Source organism: Rhinatrema bivittatum, chromosome 3 (assembly GCF_901001135.1).
Source record: "Rhinatrema bivittatum chromosome 3, aRhiBiv1.1, whole genome shotgun sequence".
Classification (NCBI taxonomy): domain Eukaryota; kingdom Metazoa; phylum Chordata; class Amphibia; order Gymnophiona; family Rhinatrematidae; genus Rhinatrema; species Rhinatrema bivittatum.
This window is the reverse complement of record NC_042617.1, coordinates 216,061,018-216,073,107: the sequence shown is the minus strand read 5'-3', so window position 1 is coordinate 216,073,107 and position 12,090 is coordinate 216,061,018. Positions and strand designations below refer to the sequence as shown.

Here is a 12,090-nt window from a genome sequence, read left to right as displayed (position 1 = left end):
GAGAAATTATCCATGTTGCTTCTCTTTGAAAATTAGGAAATGAGAATGTTAAATGCGTATGTGTAGAGCTCACTTGGTATTTGTGCAGAAGGGAGGGAAGCAAAGTGGTACAAGTACATTTGCAGATCTAAAGTACACACAATGTTTGTCTCACCCAACCTAAACATGTTTTTTTTAATGCAGCTGAGAGTATGCACAGTATTGAACCCACATTTACAGGCATGTTTTTAAATCAAGTCATTTTACCCAGCTATACGCTTTAGAAAAATTTCCCCAACTAAACATTTTGTTTCAGCTGTATGCAAGTATTTATAACTATTAAATCAACTGATCTGTAATTTCTAGTATTGACTTAATATCACTTAGCTGTTCAATGGATATTGTCAGAATTGGTAAACAAAAAAAAAAAAAGAAAGACTTTTGTTAACAACAGTGGTGCAGCAACAGAGGTACATAAAACTGAAGTAAGAGAATCATCTTCAGATCACCAGGAGTTGTATTACTAGAATAGTTTAATCCTGTTATTTTAGTCCATAAAATCCTTGCTGCTATACCACCCAGGAAAATGAAAGAAAAAGGAGAGAAAAGCAAAGGCAGAAAATAGTGAAGTAAATATTTAATTTAAAAAAAAAAAAAAAAAAGAGGAAAACATAACTTATCCAGCTAAGTTTATGGGATAAACATCCCACTGAATATCCTTGCATAAAGTTATCCGGTTATACCTACCTGGACACCTTTTAAACTAAACCAGTTATTTTTGAATATTGCCAGTGAGGATTCAAAGTTATCCAGGCAGGTATACTGGGACAACTTTAAGCATAACTGGCTATATTTAAAAGAATATAACTGATTAAGTGGCAATTTGCTATAGGAAAAAAAAACCAGCCTTAAAGGCCTTGCAGCCTAATTCCGTGACCCCACTCCATAGGGAGTTCTTACTGCAGAACCTTTCATGGTGGTAAATCTTAAAAAAAAAAAAAAAAAAAACAATTCTTGAAGGGTAAAACTATTACTGATTCTGTATATTGTGTGTTAATTTTTAAGGTTAGTATTTATATGCAAGTGGATCTCAGTCTGGCCATATATCTGGACCTCAGATTCCAAGAACAGGCTCAAGAGATAGGTCTCGCTCAGCGCCACATCCGCCTTGCTCCTAACTTCCAGTGCCCAGTGGTACCCATGCCACCGCCTGAGTCGGCACCTGTATCAGAAGTGGCTATGTAAGTAGACCACCTCAAGTTATCTGGACAAGAAAAGCAGAGATGTCGACGCCTGAACCTATGTTTATATTGTGCAGCACCCGGGCACGTCACAGATCACTGCCCAGCCAAGCTGGGAAACTCCAGGACCTGGGCCTGGTGGGAGAGGCCACTCTACGTCGACCACGTATCTCTCCACAAATTCTAGCACCTGTATGTCTCTCATTCAGGGACACCCATGTGGATGCCCAAGCCTCTCTTGATACTGGCGCAGAAGGCAGTTTCAACCACAAGTCCTCGGTGTATCACTATGGGATTCTGACCATTCTTCTGGAAACAGTACTTATAGTCTCATCTGTTCATGGGGAAACTCTATCGGGATGTGTTACTAGGGTTACCGTTCCACTCACTGCAGACCGGCCTCTTACATGGTGAGCAGATTCTGTGCTCCCCAAAGTGGTCAATGCAGTTATCTTGGGCCTACCTTGGTTTATGCTATATCAGCCCCATATCGACCCAGGCACTTTGCAGCTTGCCAGATGGACCACTCACTGCCATGAATATCATCTCACCAAGGTGTCCCTTGTCATGCACCTCACACAACCATCATTCAAGAGCTACCAGGTCTGCCACTGCAGTTATTTGAGTATGCTGACATCTTTAGCAAACAGCAGGAGAAGGTCCTGCCTCCACATCATTCCTACGACTGTCCTATAGATTCCATTCCAGGAAAAGTTCCACCCGTTGTAGACTCTACCCATTCTCTGCACCCGAGACTGAGGCCATGTCCAAATATATTAAAGAAAATCTGGATAGAGGGTTCATCACCCTTACACATCGCCTGCCAGGGCTGGCTTCTTTTTCATGGGGAAAAAGAATGGTTCTTTATTCCCTTGCATCAACTACCATCAAAGCAAGGGCATAAAGAACCATTGCAATTGCTCAATGCTATTACCAAAAATAACAGATATCCTCTCCCACTGTTCACGGAACTTTGACCACCTCAGAAGGGCACAGATGTTTACCAAGCTTGACCTGCAGGGGGAATATAACTTGATTAGGATCTGAGAGGGAGATGAATGGAAGACTGCTTTTAATATCTGAGATGGACACTACGAATACTGGTGATGCCCTTCGGGTTATGCAATGCCCCTGCAGTCTTTCAGTTTATGGTTAATGACATTTTTTGGGACTTGCTCTACTCCTATTTGGTGGTACATCTGGACAATATCTTAGTGTTTTCTAAATCCTTGCCACAATATTGAAATCAGGTGAGGCAAGTGCTTCAGAGGCTTCGTGAGCACCACCTATATTCAAAATTAGAAAAATGTACTTTTGAACAGGAGGAACTCATATTCCTCAGCTACATCATTTCCCAGCAAAGGTCTATGCATATCTCCAGAGAAACTGAAGGCCATTCTGGAATTGCCTCAGACTGTGGGCCTCAAGGCTTTGCAGCGCTTCCTCAGATTCATGAAAGTGCAGTTGCTTACCTGTAATAGGTGTTCTCCTAGGACAGCAGGATGTTAGTCCTCACATGTGGGTGATATCATCTGATGGAGCCCAGCATGGAAAACTTTTGTCAAAGTTTCTAAAAACTTTGGCCAGTAGACTGAGCATGCACAGCCTGCTACTATCCACACGTCCACAAAAGGTCCCCCCGTTCAGTCTCGTAAGATAGCAAAAGAAAAGAGTGAAAAAATAAAATAACAAACCAAAGGTGAACCTAACATCGTGGGAAAGCAAGCAGGATTCCTGAGGACTAACATCCTGCTATCCTAGAAGAACACCTGTTACAGGTAAACAACTGAGCTTTCTCCTAGGACAAGCAGGATGGTAGTCCTCACATGTGGGTGAGAACAGAGCTCCAGACTTCCCCATTCAACCGGAGTGACTAATAGTGGCCAAACAAGGTGCCAATGGACACAATACAACTGCGATGCTGTGGGAAAACAGGGGGGGCGGTCTGGTCCCACAAGGAGCACGAGTAGAGTTGGGTTCGGGTCTGGAAAAAGTTGCACAGCATGGACTGACCGAAGGCACTGCCCAGATGGCTGTCCCTGACAAGGCAATAATGAGCTGCAAACGTGTAGAGAGAACTCAGAGTTGTGGCCTGGTAAATTTCTGCAACAGGGACTGCACGCAAATGAGCCACCAATGCTGCCATGGTCCACACAGAGTGAGCCTTTACCATGCCGGCTAACTGAAGGCCTGACTGCGCATAGCAGAAGGCAATACAATCCGCCAGCCAGTTCAACAAGGTCTGTTTTCCCACCACTGCACCTAGTCTGTTGGGGTTAAATGACATGAAGAGCTGGGTGGACTGTCTGTGGCTGCCGTGTGATCCAGGTAGAAGGCTAACGCCCGTTTACAGACCAGGGTGTGGAAAGCCTATTCCCCAGGATGGGAATGTGGCCTCGGAAAAAAGGTGAGTAGAACAATTGACTGGTCAAAGTGGAAATCAGTCACCACCTTGGGCAGGAACTTAGGATGCGTGCTCAGAACCACACATTCATGGAAGAACCTCGTGTATGGTGCATACGTACCTAGGGCCTGAAGTTCACGGACCCTGCGAGTGGAAGTGATCACCACCAGGAATATGACTTTCTAGGTGAGGAACTTCAGGTCACAGGACTGCAGAGGTTCAAAGGGAGGCCGCAACTTTCTTGCCAGGACAACGCTGAGGTCCCAGGATGCTGCTGGTGGCCGAAGAGGGGGCTTCAGTTGGAGGAGACCCCACATGAAACGGCCAACTAGGGGCTGAACCGAAATGGGCGTACCAGTGACACCTCGGTGATACATGCTGACAGCGCTGAGGTGCACTCTGACGGAACTGGTTTGGAGCCCAGACTTGGACAAGTGCCACAGGTAGTCCAGCAGCCGGGAGAGAGGGCACAAGAACGGGTCTAACCCATGCCCTCCGCATCAGATGGAAAAGCGTTTCCATTTGGAGATGTAGGATTTCCTGGTCGAAGGTTTCCATTACACTATCAGAACCCGGGAAACACAGTCCGAGAGCTGTAATGGCTGGAGGATTATGCGCTCAACATCCAAGCCATGAGAGCCAGTGCCCGGAGGTTCGGGTGGCACAGAGGGCCCTGGGTTCTGTGATATCAGGTCTGGCGCCATCCCTAGCGGAATGGACACATGCACAGACAGGTCCTGGAGAAGGGGGAACCAAACCAGCCTAGGCCAGGAGGGTACCATGAGAATCATGGTTCCCCCGTCCTGCTGAAGCTTTGAAAGAGTCTTCGAGAGGGGAGAGGGGGAATATGCATACAGGAGGCCCTGTGCCCAGTGAAGGGAGAAGGCATTGCAGGCTGGATGGCCATTCCCTGCTACCAAGGAGCAGAATCTGCTCACCTTGTGAACAGAACCACATCCAGCGTACCCCCATCGACGGAACAGTTCGGCCGCCACCACTGGGTTGAGGGACCACTTGTGTGGTTGGAAGGACCGGCTGCATGTTGAGGTGACCTGGCAGGTAGGTCACCCGAAGATACATCCCTTGGCAGATAGCCCAGTTCCAGACCTGCACTGCCTCTTCGCAGAGGAGGAACTAGCCTGTGCTGCCCTGTTTGTTGATGTACCACATCGTGACCTGATTGTCCATCCTGATCAGAACTTCCTTGGACGACAACTGATCTCGGAATGCCCACAAGGCGTACTTCTATTGCCTGAAGCTTCAGAAGGTTTATCTGGCAACATGCTTCATCGGCAGCCCAAAGGCCGTGAGTGTGTAGGCCGTTTGTGTGGGCTTTCCAACCCTGAGGCGAAGCATCGTTGGTGAGGGTCACCTGAGGTGGCATGGGCTGAAAAGAAAGTCTGTGTTCCAGATTGGGGAGGACTTACCACCAGGCCAGAGATACCCTGAGAGGATCCATGACAGTGACTGGAGTCTCCAGATCTTGAGATGCCTGCTGCCAGTGGAACCGCAAGGCCCACTGTGAGTTCCTCATGCAGAGGCAGGCCAAGAGAATCACATGGACGGAGACTGCCGAGTGGCCCATTAGGCGGAGCAGGCGACGGGCTGGAACCCTGCTGCTATTGCGGACGAGGGTGGCCAGCGAGGCAAGGGCAATTGCCCGGTCCCTTTACAGGAAAGCTTTCGCTTGTGCCATGTCCAACCTGGCGCCTATGAAGTCCAGCTGAGGGGACGGACAGAGGTGCGACTTGGGGAAGTTGATAATGAACCCCATGGTCTGCAGAGTCTGAACCGTCAAGGCCAGAGCTTGCAAGGCCCCGGAGCGGGAGTTGCTTCTGACCAGCCAGTCATCCAGGTTGGGAACACATGGACCAAGCGAAGCTTGAGGTAGGCAGCCACCACTGCTAAACATTTCGTGAAGACGTGGGGGGCTGATGCCAGCCCAAAGACAAGCACTTTGTAATGGAAATGTGCATTCCCCACCACAAAGCGGAGGTACTTCCTGTGGCTGGGGACAATCGCAATATGTGCGTATGCCTCCTTGAAGTCGAGGGGGCAAAGCCAGTCTCCTTTTCAGAGGAGTGGGATCAGCGTGCCCAGAGAGACCATCTTGAATTTTTCTCTTATGAGAAACCTGTTCATGCCCTGAGGTTGAGAATGGGGAGGCCTGGCGGACAATGGAGAGGACCCAGTGATCCGATGTTATCTCTTCCCAGTGACAAGCGAAGCAGAGGAGCCTGCCATCGACTGGGGGATCGGTCACCAGGGGAACTGCAAGCTGACTTACACTCCCTCGCCGTCGGGGTTTGCTGGGGAGCCGATTGGGATCTAGGGGTCCGCTGCTGGTGGGGACAACCCCTGGAACCGGTTCAAGGTGGGCAAATCCGAGCAGCCGGAGGGTAACACTTCCTCTGCTGGTAAAAAGGTTTAACGAGAACCTTGTCTGGAGGATTTCCTGGCTGAGGACAGCCTTTCTGAGGTACTAGCGGATAGCTGCTGGATGTATCATGATGGTCCTTCAGTTGCACCATCGCATCCTGGACCTTATCCCTGAACAGATTCTCACCTGTACAGGGGAGGTCAGCGAGCCTATCCTGGACCGCCAGTTGGAGGTCTGAGGCCTGGAGCCAAGCCATCCTTCTGGTGCCAACGCCCATGGCAGTTAAGCGGGCTGCAGTTTCAAAAACATCGTAGGTGGAACGCACCTCGTGTTTTCCTGTTTCAAGACCCAGTGAGGCAATGGCAGCAAGGGCTTCTTGCTGTTGCTGGGGAAGGCCCTCTGCGAAATCCTGGACTCGCTTCCAGAGATTCCGGTTGTACTGAGTCATATAGAGCTGGTAGGCTGCAATGCGGGCAACCAACATGGCGTCTTGAAAAAATTTTCTCCGTATGGCATTTAACTCCCTATGCTCATGCCCCGGAGGGGCGGAGGCATGGGTACGGGAACACCGAGCCTTTTTTAAGGTAGACTCCATGACCACTGGTGGGGGAGCTGCTTCTCTCGAATCCCAAGGCCTATTGCACCAAGTAGGTGGCATTGGCCTTCCTGTTAACTGAGGAGACTGAGATGGAGTGTTCCCACATGCAGAGGAGGAGTTCCTTGAAAATATCGTGAATCAGAACCACCACGATTTCCTTAGGAGCATAGATGGAGAACTTCCAGCATCTTGTGACGTGAGTGCTCCACTGTAAGGCGCTAAAAGGGATGGCTTCAGCCATAGCCCTGACAAACCCCGCAAAGGACAGGTCTTCAGGTGGTGAATGACACTACTCCTCCAGAGGACAGGCTTCTGAGAGGGGGTCATCGGAGTAATCTGAGGACGAGTCAGTGGAGTCATCATCCCAGGGGTCATATGGACCTTCTTCCTCACTTGGGCCAGGACGCCAAGGGCGAGCGCAGTGAGGGGCATCGGCCCTAGGCTCTGAGGGCTTCGAAGGCCGTGAGGGCCCCGATGGATCCCCCAGTGCCAAGAATGAAGTCCAGACAGTCTAGCAGAGGTGCTAATATCGAGGTCGGAGGCTCGGGCACTGGTATGGGGGCCAGTGGCACCGGCAGCTCAATCCTTTGCAGCGCTTTGAGCACCACCGATTGCACCCTGCGGTCCAACTCCTCCTGGAAGTCCTGAGTGGCCAGGACTGATGGAGGGGGACAAGACATTGCTGGCTCATCCTCGGAGGCACGGCGCCCTGCACTGTGTCGGTGGAGAATGCCTCGGGCTACCAGGGGCACCAGAGGATGGGGCCTCCGATGGCCAGTGCCGCTTCAATGGCAACTCGGTGGTCGCCAAAGTCGCCCCGTAACCGGAACTGTGCCTGGATGGTGACTGGTGCCGGTGCTTATGGGACTGCTTCCGATGCTTGGCCCGGTCTTTCCCCAGCGCCGAGGAAGTCGATGACCCCGAGAGTGGAGAGCCCATCGAGGGTCGATCTTCTCCCTGATCCTTGAAGGCGCTAGCCAGGGGGGTCACGAAAGGGAGTGGTTCAGATGGCTCCCCGCAATCCTTGGTTGTCGAAGAGACCGACGCAGGCGTGGAGGACTTTAGGGTCCCAAAAAGTTTCTCCATTTTGTCGAGGCATACCCGATGGCCTTTAGGTGTCATCTAGTCGCACAGATGGCATCCATGCTCGTCATGTGAAGCCCCCAGGCAGAGGATGCAAACCTCGTGCGAAACCATAATGGACATGATCCGCAGGCACTGGGGCACAGATGAAAACCGGTCGACGCCATGAAAAATACGTGGCGTTCGGTCAATGACCGATGGACACCATGGGGTGGGGAGTCAGGAATCGACTGCAAGTTGGAAAAAAATTGACCGAAAGTCTTACCGTACCTAGGACACACTGACTGCGAAGGGGGACCTGACTAGGATCTGCAAGAAACAGTGAAAAAATTTCCGAAAAATTCGAAAAAGTTGGAGCTCTACAGACCGTGAGGCAACTGCACCGCGGAAAAGATGAAACTGAAGGGGACCTCACGTGGACGCGCAAATAGTAGCAGGCTGGGCACACTCAGTCTGCTGGCCAAAGTTTCTAGAAATTTTGACAAAAGTTTTCCGTGCCGGGCTCCATCGGATGATGTCACCCACATGAGGACTACCATCCTGCTTGTCCTAGGAGAAAAACATACTTGTTTTAAAGGAGATTCAGAGTAATCAGAAGACCTATTGTCTTCACAAGGCCTTTCCCTACGTCTGAGGGGCCTGATTCATAGAAGACAAAATACTTGCCTTGCCCACATATGCCATTTACATTTAGTAAAAGCTGTCCAGAAAAAATAACTTCAAACAATGCAGGCACAATGAGCTAGTAATTTTCAAACTCTGCAGGCTGGCTTGCTAATCTCACAATACACGCGAGTCTCCCCTCCTCAGACCTATAATTTTTCTTGGGGGAAGCTGGGTTGAGGGGGTGGGGCATGCTGAAAAGAAATTCAGGCTCCTCTAAAAATACTTAAACTATTCAACCAATGAAGGACGCAACACCAAAGCAGCTTTTATGCTTTGAGGCTGCAAAACATCCTGAATTATTCAGTTATTACTTCCTCTTACTTCAGGCAAGAGTTTTCTCTGCTTTCTCTTTTTATATGGAGGGTATTATTTATTATTTACTTATTGGTTTTTAAATACCAGTGTTCAATATAGAATATCACATTGGTTTACATTGTAGCTATTCAATATAGAATATCACATCGGTTTACATTGTGGCTGTGTTCAAGAAGATGAGGTCTTCTTGTTATATATTATAACATCAACATAACATCATCTAGTTCATATTTAACACTGTGTTTGTAACCGTATTGTAACTTCAGTAAAAATGTATTGAACATTGTAATTAACTCTTATTTCACATCGTATATGTTCTTATTTATTTAGGGTTATCCTATCGTGTGATGTCCTCAGAAATGGGTATTAAACCTTTGTTGCGAAGGCTTTTTGGAAAAAGCCATGTTTTTAGTTTTGTTTTGAAGGTTTGCATTGTTGTCTCTAGTCTTAGATGTGTTGGTAAGTTATTCCAGAGGGTAGGTCCGGCTACGGATAGAGTGCGTTCTCTTATCATGGTCAGGTGAATTGCTTTCGGAGAGGAGATGGGGGTGAGTCCTGTGTTGTTGGAGCGGAGATTCCTTTGTAGGTTGCGGAAGTAGAGGGATGAGTTCATCCAGTTGAAGTTGTCAGTGTATAGAGCTTTGTGGATGAGGGTGAGGACTTTGTATTGGATTCTGGATTGAATGGGCAACCGGTGTAGGTTTTTAAGGATAGGTGAGATCTTTTACTGTTTGTGAGTAGTATTGCTGCTGCATTTTGGAGTAGCTGCAGCAGTCTGAAAGTGGATATTGGGAGGCCAAGCAGTAGGGCATTACAGTAGTCCAGTTTGGAGATTAAAAGCACTTGGAGGACCATTCAGAAGTCATGGGTGTATAGTAGTGGTTTGATTCTTTTTAGGATTTGTAGTTTGTAGAATCCGTCTCATAGTATTGTGTTAATTTGCTTTTTGTAGTTCAGTTCGTCATCGAGGATGAAGCCCAGGTCTCTAGCTGTGGAGACTATTTGCTTCTTTGTTTCGGGTACTGTGCAGTTTTGGGTGTTTAGTGTGGTGTAATTGGGTTTTTTTTAATATGTAGGATTTCAGGTTTTTTATGGTTTGTGAGAGTAGTTGGGTTATCTTCCGCAGGTGAGTGTTCCATATTTTACAGTGGTTTCAAGGGATTCTTTCAGGGGGAGCAGGATTTGGACATCATCTGCGTATATGTAATATGATAGTCCTAGTTCGGATAGGAGAGCACAGAGGGGGAGGATGTAAATATTTAAGAGAGTGGATGAGAGGGAGGAACCTTGAGGGACACCGTGTGGGAGGGGGATTGGATTGGATTCTGAGGAATTCATTTTGACTTTATAGGTTCTGTCTGATAGATATGATTTAAACCATTTAAGTCTGGAGTTGCATAGGCAGATATCCTTCAATCTGGTTAAAAGGATTTCATGGTTGACGGTGTTGAATGCTGCTGAGATGTCCTGTAGGATCAGTAGGTAGGAATGACCATTGTCAAGGCCTTTGAGTACAGTGTCGGGGTGAAAAGAAGAGTTTCAGTGCTGAAGTGCTTTCTGAATCCGTGTTGAGCTGACGATAGTATGTTTTTTTCCAGGTGTTGGGTGAGTTGTCGGTTGACGATTTTTTCCAGGATCTTTGAGATGAATGGAAGGTTTGAAATGGGTCTGTAGTTTGATGGGTCAGTTTTGTCAAGATGGTGGGTTTTTTTTAAGAGTTGGTTTGATATTGGCCCATTTTAACCTGTCCGGAAAGATGCCTTGTTCAAGGGACCCAGAGACAGATTGCTCCATACATACTAAATAAGAGCAGGGTTTGAGTTTTAAAGTGGCTTTACCTTTGCCAGCTATATTTACTCAGAGAATGCATGTTTCGCCAACGGTCCTTTCCATGCAGGTAGTGACATGGGAGATATCACTGACAAGTCAAAGCTGGTTCAATGGTGTTTACAGCCAACTGACCCCCCCCCAGTGAGGACTTCTGGGTTTGGTTAGAAAAAGACTTGACGCAAGCCAAGATGGCTGACACATAGGACGCATTGGAGGAGCTCTCTCTGCGATTTGAGTTTCATTTTTGTATTTCCTGGATAATTTGGTTTGTTTACACGATGCCACACACAAAACGCAAAGCGAATTTAAAAAATAATATACCTGGGTAAAGAAGAAGGCATTCTGCAAACTAAAATCAAGAGCTTCTTTGAATCTACCCCAAAGATGCCAGAAACGAGGGTCGCTGAGGGAGGGAACCAGGAGCTCGGTTCCCTCTCTATGACTGAGATGATCTCGCTAAGCCCGGGGGCCCCAGAGACACCATCTCCGCCTCAAGGTCAGAGCGGAGTTGAATCGGATGAAACAACGCGATCCCTGAGGTTGAGGAGGAAGGAGATGTCATCCCCAGAGTCAGACGGAGGAAACTGAGAAAGAGCGAATGAAGGAGATGAGAGAAGCCCAGTGGGAGGAATCACATCTTCACCTGGACCATCTAAGGCTAAACCGGCATGAGACATCGAGGAAAGTATCACACTTCAAGAACCGCCAATTTTAATACCAGGTACTGTGTTTTCCTTGCAAAAGCCTCCAATAGTAACTCTAGATTTGCTTTGGAATGCCTTAGTCTCAATAGAGTCGGCGATATCGACATTAACTCACGCGTTCCTGGAGACTAATGAAAGGTGATTAAATATTGAAAAGACTGTGAATTTACAGCAGGAGAAATTAGAGAAAGTGGAAGAAAAAGTAACATCATTGGAAAATATTCAAATTAATTTGATTAAATCAGAAAGTATTGCGGAGAAAAAATTTGAGAACATTGAGAATTCTCTTCCATACCTGAACCTTCGGGCTGTTAATTTCCCAGCCTCCCAATCTTCAGGAAAAGACTTAAGACCTGGCTGTTCAAAAAAGCATTCCCGGACACCGATTAATCCTATTCAGCCAGTTCAACCACTACCCCTTGTAAAAATGTTATTACTAATGTAAAATGTTATTACTAAATGTTATTACTAATGTAAATATCTAAAAATGTTATTATTAATGTAAATATCTACATCCTATGTTATCCTCGCCCTTTCTTCTCTTTTCCCAGTTCTAGTACCTTGTTATTTGTAACTGCTTCCTCCTCACTAATAGATTACTCAATTTGTTATTTGTACACCCCTGTTTTATGTAAACCGGCATGATGTGATTGTATCATGAATGCCGGTATATAAAAATTTTAAATAAATAAATAAAAATAAAATTAAGAAAATGTCACCGGTGGATATATTTAAAAGTTACTTGTTGGAATGTCTTAAGGTTACCAAGAGTTAACACCAGTGATTACTAAAGCATTTTATTTGTCTAGTAAGGCAATGGTTTCTTCAGGAGCAGAAATGCAGGAACAAGTCGATGAATATTTCTGAATTGTTGGAGATGTCATCACAAA

The 12,090-nt window shown here is 47.1% G+C and overlaps 1 protein-coding gene across 1 annotated transcript in view; it reads right to left on the bottom strand.

Annotated features, from left to right (window-relative positions):
• COG2 (component of oligomeric golgi complex 2) overlaps positions 1-12,090 on the bottom strand; it is a 237,479-nt gene that overhangs the window by 42,025 nt on the left and 183,364 nt on the right. The gene's annotated exons all lie outside the window — the stretch shown is intronic.